This window comes from Impatiens glandulifera, chromosome 4, assembly GCF_907164915.1.
Source record: "Impatiens glandulifera chromosome 4, dImpGla2.1, whole genome shotgun sequence".
Classification (NCBI taxonomy): Eukaryota; Viridiplantae; Streptophyta; class Magnoliopsida; order Ericales; family Balsaminaceae; genus Impatiens; species Impatiens glandulifera.
In genome coordinates, this window is record NC_061865.1 from 41,921,085 (window position 1) to 41,931,229 (window position 10,145).

The following is a 10,145-nucleotide window of genomic DNA, read 5'->3' on the forward strand; positions in this document are numbered from 1 at the left end:
TTTGATGGTCGAACTAATTATAGAGAGCCCCATAGATTGTTAACGGGGCAAGAAAGTTACAAGCAATCACGAGACCTAAAAGACATAATTCTTAGTACGGATCTGAGCAAGAAAACCAAGATATATCATGAAACGCGGCGAGACAATTGGAACAAACTTAGCATTTTATTCCGTTTTGCCTTATTGGAAATCACTATTATTGAGACAGTAATTTGGATGTGATGCTATTAAGCAAATATTTGTGATAGCATGTGGGAACAATAGATGAATGTGAAAGAGAAGACTAAGGATGGTCCTAAAGGCCGTAAAGACTTACAACTCTTAGATAAAATCATTGTTAACAGTCCTATAAATGATGAAGGAGTTGTTCATTATCCAGAAGCGCCTTTCACTTTGACATCCGAAAATAAAAAACGTCTTTGTAAGCTTCTGAGAGATCTCAAGTTGCCTGATGGTTTTTGCTCGAATATCTGCGGTTGTGTAAATTGGAAGAGAAAAAGATTTCGGGATGAAGAGTCATTGATTGTCACATTTTATTGGAATATCTTATTGCTTTAGCAACCCGTGGATTACTTCCAGGATAATGTGTATGATGCTTGTTAGAAATTTGTCTCGTTTCTTTCGGTTATTGTGCTTCAAAGAGTGATTCAAGAGGACCTCGAACAATTGTACATGGATATTACATTGACCACTTTGCAAATTTGAAATGTTTTTTTCCGCCGTCAATCTTCGACATCATGATGCATCTCTCGGTTCACTTGTCATTTGAGGCTTTGCTTGGGGGACCTGTTCAGTATCGATGGATGTATCCGTTTTGAACATTACATAGGTACAATGAAAAGATATTTGCGGAATAATAATCACCCCCGAAGCCTCTATAAGCGAGAGCTATCCTTGTTAATGAGAGTCTTAGTTTATTGTGCCAGGTATATGGGGAAGAAGAGCAAGAAAAATGCACACCTGAAATCTCAGGGCATTTCAATATTTGGCATCGTTTGGAAGACCTATCTAACGGAAAAATATACAACTTGGATTATATCGATCGAGTGACAGCTCATTCTTACAATTTGAAAAATTGCCCCGAAGCAGAATCTTTTTACATGTAAAATTCTATGTTGCTGTTACTAATGAGCATTAAAGAGTTTGCTATTAAATAGTTCGATCTATTTGCAGAGATTATGTGCAGTATTGCAATAACAACGAGTCTAGTGGAGAAACGTCTGCCGCCTATTTCAAGCTCGAGTGAGTAAATTATAAACCATATATCCTAACTCTTTTTATTTCATTTTAACAACTTCATTTTGGGTATATATATAGGTCGCCCAGTTGCAGAATTTAACGACATATCAAGAGACCTTAAGATCTTAGGAGAAGGTCCAAGTATGTACTCTCGTCTCTGTATGTTTGGTGAAAGTAAACGGATACAAATTCTGTACAGAAAAACACGACGAAGGTTTGACCACTCAAAATAGTGGGGTGGGTTGTTGAGGGGTACAACGGGTCTGAAACTATGTCATACTACGAAGTTTTAACGGATATAATCGAAGTACAATACTTTTCTCACAAACGAGTTGTTTTTATTCAAATGTAAGTGGTTTGATACACACTCGGGGAACTAGAGTGAAAGTGGATAAATATGGTTTCGTAAGTGTAAATGTAAACCGAATTTTAACAAACTCAAAGTCAAGACCCGTATATATTGGCGAGTCAAGCAAAACAAGTATTCTACACCCCCTGATATGTCAGCCCGACCCGTTGGAAGATTGTGAAAAAAATAAAACCGCGATTTACAAACATATAGTTTAGATTAATTAATTAGGTAGATTTATGTTTTTTACTTTATATTCGTTCTTATTACTACTTTATTTTCAATTATCCTCATTTATTAATGGTATGCATTAAGAATGTCCTGAAGGTCGTAAAGAAACTTGGAAGAGTATGAGAAAAACACCCAGCAAATTGTAAAGCCATACCAGAACTTACTTGCCCAATCAGAGAGACTTAAGGCTTCCGAGGATCGTCTTCTAGAGACGAACTACCTATTATTGTGGTCCCGATAGCTAATGCTTCCCAACAGACGAGGATGTGAGGCTATTGAGGCCGAAGAGTTTATAGAGAGCACGTTTGCTGATATGGTGGATGACGATGAGGCTGAAGACGAGGGTCTCGAGGAGCCTAACGAGGAGGATAACGAGGAGGAGCACAGTTCCACTCCCGACCCATCATCGACAGGTAACTTGTTTAAAAATTAGTTATTGTTTCAATTGATTCACATATCTAATTATGAATTTGATAAATTTTGAAAGAATCTTCTGCCCGCAAGAGACGGGGGAAGAACAAAGAATATTGCGCTGTCTAAGAGGGTAGCGGGGGACAAGGATTCCTCTTACTTTTAGAGATGTAGATGGGAGGCCAGGCGGTGTTGACGTGGAAGAACACGGTTGTCTAGACATGGGGTCGATTATCCGGGACCCCGCAACCGTCTCACACCGTTCTTCTAAAGTGGAAAGGCATTAAGTGCGGACCAATTGGATTCACTTTGGACTGCTATCAAGGTAATAATTATTACTTAATTATACATTATTCATTAAATAATATTTTTAAACATTTGAATGTTTTTTTTTTCAGAATCCGTTCGAAGATAACTAATAGTTTTATTGATTCATTTCGAAAGACCGGATTGGGACCACGCCAAGCAGATATGGGATAGATGGCGGTCGGATTTGAACAAGTCATATATCCGCGTCCACAAAAGGAGACGATGGCGGCGGTACTGGCTAATCCTCCACCAGGACTACGATCGAGATGATTGAGAGTTTGTGTGTCGCAAACATTTCTTCACGGAAAAATTTAAGGTACGGTTTCATAATTCCAAAAAAAAAGTTGATATTAATTAATCTAACTTCATTTTTTATTTCAAATACAGCAAAACAGTCGTACAAATATAATTAACAGGAGAAGCTGAAAATTTCCACATCATACAGGAAGTAGGCCGTTTGCACAAATAGAAGAAGAGTTGGTAAAGTACATTATTTGTAATAACTTAATCTAAAGATTGTTAATATAGATTATTTATTTCAACAGGCGATTGAAATGGAACGGGCACCGTCTGTCATTGAAGTATTTAAGAGGACTCGTACCACAAAACCGACAAAAGAAAACCCAAAACCCATCCTGGACGAAACACGTGCAAGAGAAAATTGTAAGTGAATTGAATATGACTAGTTTTTTATTATAGAAATGAGACTTTATTTCAATTGTGCAGGTTGAGATGGAGGAGGTTCTTAGTAACGAAACCTGGAATATCTGATTTTGAATTGACGGAGAGGGTGTTCGGACAACAAAAACACGGGGGAGTGTTTCAGAATGGGATCAGGCATCCGGCCCACACACTTTCGTGAGGATCGTCGAAGTGGAAACAGTTCACAACGCAAACAATGAGTGATTGTATGAAGAGAATCAAAGAATGAACGCTCAAGCTGGAGGAACTAGAGAAGAGGGACGAAGAAAGAATGCGCAAAATTGAAGAAATTGCAAGCGGAAAAAAGAAGAATTTGTGACAAGAATGGAGAGGGAGAAGTTAGAAATGAATGCAGAATGGAGAGAATCGAATTGTTTATGAGGCAACAACCACCAATTCTATTACGTTTTTTATTGTTGTTTCGATTCAAAACATGTTTTCATTAGTAGTTGTTTCGATTTGAATTTATATAACAGATTGTTCGGATGATTAGTTTGGTTGCGAATTTTTAATGATAATGATCATTTAATGTATGTGTCATTTCTTTATTATTGATATATTGGTTTGGCTGAACAGGTTTTGGTTGCGAGCAAAATAATCAGCATATTTTTTAAATTTTACAGGAAAAAACCGAAAGTAATATTGAAATCTTTCGGTTTTTTTTTTTTCAAATGGAAAAACCGAGAGTTATATGAAAACTTTCGGTTTTTCCATTAGAAGAAAACCGAGAGTTAATTAGAAAACTCTCTGTTTTCTCCGTAGGTGTATAACCGAAAGTTTTCTAATTAACTCTCGGTTTTTTTCCATTTTGAAGAAAACCGAGAGTTAATTAGAAAACTTTCGGTTTTTCCCTAATGAGGTAAAACCGAAAGTTTTCTAATTAACTTTTCTGTTTTACAATTGAAGAAAACCGAGAGTTAATTAGAAAACTTTCGGTTTTACTCATGAGGGAAAAAACCGAAGTTTTTCTAATTAAACTCTCACTTTTCCATTCAAGAAACCGGAGTTAATTGGAAAACCTTCGGTTTTCCCTAAGGAGTAAACCGAGAGTTATTTGTAAAACTTTCGATTTTTCTCTTTGTGGAAAAACTTAAAGTTTTTCAATTAACTTTCGGTTTTACTCTAGGCTATCTAAACCGAAAAAACTCTACGATATCTCCTCGGTAAACGCCTAATTGTTTTTAACGAAAGAGTCAATACCGAGGGATGGCGAGAGTTACCAAAAACTTTCGGTAATGTGTCTATACCGAAAGTTATAGGGTCAAAACGAGAGTTTTACTCTCGGTTTTACCCTTTTTCACCGTGGTTCTAAAACTCATATATATTATTTTAACTATGTCAGGCAGAGAAATTCAATAAACATTCATATTTACCCCCAAATTTATAATTTTAAATAATCTTAAGCTAACGAAATATATTTTAATTAATATACTGGTCCATACGCCCTAAATAATAAACTTGTAACACTCATTTTACGTCCGAGATCAAGGCGGAGCCAGGATTTGAAATCTACCCGGACTCAATTTTTTTATTAAAAATCTATCCGGGCTAGTTTGATAATAATATCAAGTAAACAAATAAATAATACCCAGTTACTGTCACTCGTACTTTTTAGGCAACGCGAAATCATTAATCACGACGAAAGTTATCGGTGTTATTGTCAAATAACATACAATATATTTTTTGGACTACCCGGGTTACAACCCGGACAGCCTGTACTTGAATCCTCTCATGCGCCCGAGTATTGTCAAAAATAATTCGAGCCAACGAAATATTTGCCCAAAATATTTACGAGCCAACCAATTATTTGTCAAAAAAATATATGAGGGATCATTGACAGAATAAATTATATTGGAAACGAGATATGGGATTAACGATTTTAAAATAATTAAATTAGAGATATTTATATAAAAACCCAAATATGATATAAAAATAAATAAATAAATAAAAGTGACTAAATGTATGAATTATCTATTATTAATCTTTTTTATTGTTTTAGCATGTAAAAGATGGCGTCAACTATAGAAAGAATCAAACATCAAGAGTTAATAAATTCTATTGCACGTTTAGTCGCACGAAACACACTACCGTCATGCATGTCACATATGACACTGATATCACATATACACAGATGAAGTTTTGTGAATTACTAAACAAAAAAGTGAATGGGAAAAATATAAGGGAAAATAATAAGCAACCATGCACATTGTCCACCTTGAAATTCTATAGGTAGTCTATGAACATTGTCGAAATCTAAATAATCTCCAACTCACATGCAATTATAGATAGTGTACGCCTAAAATCGAACTGTACGGCTTTGACTCTTTTATCGAGAGGCGCCACCTACTAATTTACTCTTCACAAGCTAGGAAAGAAATTTCACATAAATTCTATGAAGTCTAGTACTTTGATTACACGTAGAAAAAAGGCTTCAATACTATACATCATGTGTTAGTCTAGCAATAAATGGTCTGTACTACGAAATTAGACATGGCATTTTACACTTATGTAGATAACTTAAACTAAGTACATATGTCTATAATTAAAAGTATAATTTCTAATGGACTAAGGGACCATGCCCTGTAGTTCTAATTAGGAATTATGGTGTGTTTGATGAGGGGGAATTGGAATTGGGAATTGACATTGAAATTCTAATTCTAATTCCATGAGAATTGGCAGTGAATTACAATTCAATTCCTATGTTTGGAAAATGATAGAATTATAATTCAATTCCAATTCCTATGTTTGGGAAAATGATAGAATTGTAATTCAATTCTAATTCCAATGTTTGTAAAATAAAATATCGGTTCAAAATGTTAAGCTTTTAAAATATGTTTTCACGTTTTGGCACGTTTAATACGTTTTTGATATCTTTTCACATTTTTACATGTTTTCACGTTTTTCACACGTTTTAACACGTTTTTCACGTTTTCAAACGTTTTCATGTTTTTTACACGTTTTACACACGTTTTTTACGTTTTACACACGTTTTAACAAGTTTTTCACATTTTTCACACATCTTTCATGTTTTTTTACACGGTTTTCTCACGTTTTAACACGTTTTCACGTTTTTCACACGTTTTAACACGTTTTTACACATTTTAACACGTTTTCATGTTTTTTCAAATGTTTTCCACATTTTTGGCACATTTAACATGTTTTGACATTTTTAATATGTTAACATGTTTTCACACGTTTTGATAGGTTTAAAACGTGTTAAACCTATCAAAACGTGTGAAAACATGTTAAACGTATTAAAAATGTGTTAAATGTGTCAAATAAGTGAAAAGCTTGTTAAACGTGCCAAACGTGTTAAACGTGTTAAAACGTGTTAAACGTGTCAAATGTGTTAAAAATGTGTCAAACGTGTCAAAAAAAGTAAAAAAAAACATGTGAAACGTGTCAACAACGTGTTAAAAAACGTTTTAAACGTGTTAAAAACATGAAAACGTGTCAAAAACGTGTTAAACGTTCCAAACATGTGAAAAACTTTTTAAACATGCCAAAACGTGAAAAACGTGTTAAACGTGTCAAAAATGTGGTAAACGTGTCAAAAACGTAAAAACAAATGTTAAATGTGTTAAAACGTGAAAACAGGTTAAACGTGTCAAAAACGATAAAAAAATGTGTTCAATGTGTCAAAAACGTGGAAAACGTGTTAAACGTGTCAAAAACGTGTTAAAAATGTGAAAACTTGTTAAACGGGCCAAAAACGTGTTTAAACGTGTCAAAATGTGGTAAACGTGTAAAAAACCGTAAAAAAATGTGTTAAATGTGTCAAAACGTGAAATCGTGTTAAACGTGTCAAAAACGTGTTAAATATGTGAAAAACTTGTTAAGCGTGCAAAAACGTGAAAAAACGTGTAAAAATGTCAAAATATGGTAAACGTGTCAAAAACGTAAAAAAAAACGTGTTAAATGTGTCAAAAACGTGAAAAGCGTTAAAACATGTCAAAAACGTAAAAAATGTGTTAAATGTGTCAAAACGTGAAAACGTGTTAAACGCGTCAAAAACGTGTTAAATATGTGAAAAACTTGTTAAACGTGCCAAAACGTGCAAATTGTGCCAAAATATAAAAAACGTGTTAAACGTATCAAAAACATGTTAAAACGTGAAAATCATGTTAAACGGTTAAACGTATCAAAGACGTGAAAAACATGTTAAATGTGTCAAAAACGTGTTAAACATGTCAAAGGACGTGAAAAACGTGTTAAATGTGTCAAAACGTGTTAACGTGACAAATACGTGTTAAACGTGCCAAAACGTGTTAAACGTGTTAAAAACGTGAAAATCATGTTAAAACGTGTCAAAAACGTGTTAGACCGTGTCAAGGACGGTGAAAAACGTGTTAAACGGTCAAAACGTGTTAAACGTGCCAAAAACGTGTTAAACGTGCAAAAAACGTGTTAAACGTGCCAAAATATGAAAATATGTTAACGTGTAAAAAACGTGTGTAAAACGTGTTTAATGTGTGAAAACGTGTTAAACATGTCAAAACATGAAAAACGTGTTAATTTTGGAATTACAATTCCGACCTAAAAGATAGGAATTGAGAACTATCAAATTACACTATATTGAATTCCATTGGAATTCCAATTCCAATTCCAATTCTTAATATTAAAGTGTCTAACAAACATAAGAATTGGAATTGGACCCTCCAATTCAATTCCAATGCCAATTCCAGGGTTATCAAACACACCATTAGTGTAATTAAAAGCGAAGTGTACCTATTGTGAGAGAGGGCATAAAAATAGTCGAAACTTAAAACTTCTCCAAAATTAAAGTTAGTACATGAAATGGTCAAAACAATATAAGAATCGTGTAGGAAATTTTCTAATATTTTTGAAGTTATATATAGATATCATATTATGAGATCTCAAAGTGTAGTAAGATAAAGAAATTATATAAACATGTCCTAAAATCAAGATAATTTATAGAAATTTCAAGAAAAATATTTAAAGACATTTTCTATTCATTTTGAAATTTAATAAAATCATTTAGTGCTTCATAAATTAAAAAAGATATTAAAAATTGAAATTTAAGAAGCAAAGATTGCTTGAGCTTAGGCCTGAAGCTAGGTTCGGGCTAAATGGAGGGTTGAGGAGATTCGGGCTATATGTCACGTCCCATTTTTATGGGGTGCAAACATCGAGCCACGAGGTGTACTTTCATGATATTCCAGAATGCAAGTCTATGTAATCTGTGCTCAAGGGGGCTTGTGCACAGATACGAGGGACCGTGTGGGGAATGTTTTAAGGAAGAGGTTTAAGAGTATCATGCCAAGGTCGAACTGAGGATGGCCACGACTGAGGTGGGGGAGTATGTCACGGCCCATTAGAGTCACGACCCAATCCCGGGGGATGTCTAGGCTCATTAAAGTCTTGGCCTGATAGTGCGCTAATCTTCTTAGCCAAGGAGAGGCCCAGTTACCTACGTGGGCCCAGCGAATCTTTAATCAAGGAAGAGATGGAAGATAATCTAATTAAGGAAGGGATTGGAAGATATATTCTAATCAAAGAAAGGATTATAATATATATTCTAATTAAGGAAGAGATTACAAAGGATATTCTAAATTAGGTAGGAATATCTTGCTATGGAAGGAATATCCTAAATTAGTGTAATTAAATTATAATTAGACGTAATTCCTAATTTAATACGTGTAAGTCCTATAAATACCCTGAAGGTATTCCATTGTAATTATCAAGTATTCTTTCTAATACAATCTTATTCTCAAGCTTGTTTCTCTCTCTAAAGTCCGTTATTTTCTTCTTGCATCGTTTAGAAAGGCTTTCTAAGCTAGAATCAGGGTCGATTTAGCTTAGTGTCGCACGGGTCGAATTTTAGCCCGTGACAAGTGGTATCAGAAGCAAGGTTGAACTTCCGCATTCACGCTGCAAGAAATGTATTCACGAACTACCGCACTAAGGTTCCGACCGGCCAACATAAGGACAAGGGGATCCCAGAGGATAAGTCCGTCGAGAGAGGTGCTGCTATGGAAAGCGCGGGTGACTCGACTAGAAGAAAGCATGAGCGATCACAAAGAAGCTCTCGAGTGTTTAGCGCGGTGGCCGAGAGGGTGACGATGTTGGATGAGGGTGCTGAAAAGTTGGAGAAATGAGTTCAAATCGTAGCATTCGTGACGAAGTGCTAGGATTGGTTCGAGGGGAGGTTAATGATATCTGTCAGAAGGTGCTTGATCCAATCCGGGGAGAAGTCCATGCGATGGTTGAGACCCTCAAGAGGGAGATCTTGGGGAGGCTAGAATCGATGGAAAGGCGGATTGCGATGAATGTAGGGGAACATAGAGGTGCGGCACCTCAACGGATAGATGTTCCTAAGCCAACTTCATTCAAAGGCTCGAGGAGTGCAAGGGAAGTGAAGACTTCCTTTGGAACATGGAGAGTTACTTTTGGGCATCAAGCATACTTGATGATCGTGACAAGTGGAGACGGCACCTTTCTTCCTATATGAGATGGCATTGCTGTGGTGGAGGAGGCGAGAAGGGAGATATTGAAACGAGGGATCTTAAGGATGGAAACGTGGGGAGACTTCAAGACCCGACTTCAAACGCCAGTTCTTCCCAGAGAATGCCGAGTACGAGGGTAGGAAAAAGTTGAGTCAACTTGTGCACAAAGGGACCATCAAGGAGTATGTGAAGGAATTCCAGGAGTTGATGCTCGAGTTACCTAGTCTAACGGAACAGGAGGCACTGTTCGCATTTGTTAACGGCCTAAAGACTTGGGCACAGTTGGAGCTGCAAAGGGCCAAGGTGCGGGACGTTTCCGAGGCAATAGCGGTTGCAGAAAGAATGATAGAGCTCAAAGTGTCTTTGGACAGGCCGAAGTTCATCAGGGATGATGAGGAATACGGTGGGGGAAGACCACCCACAAGACCAAGAGGAAG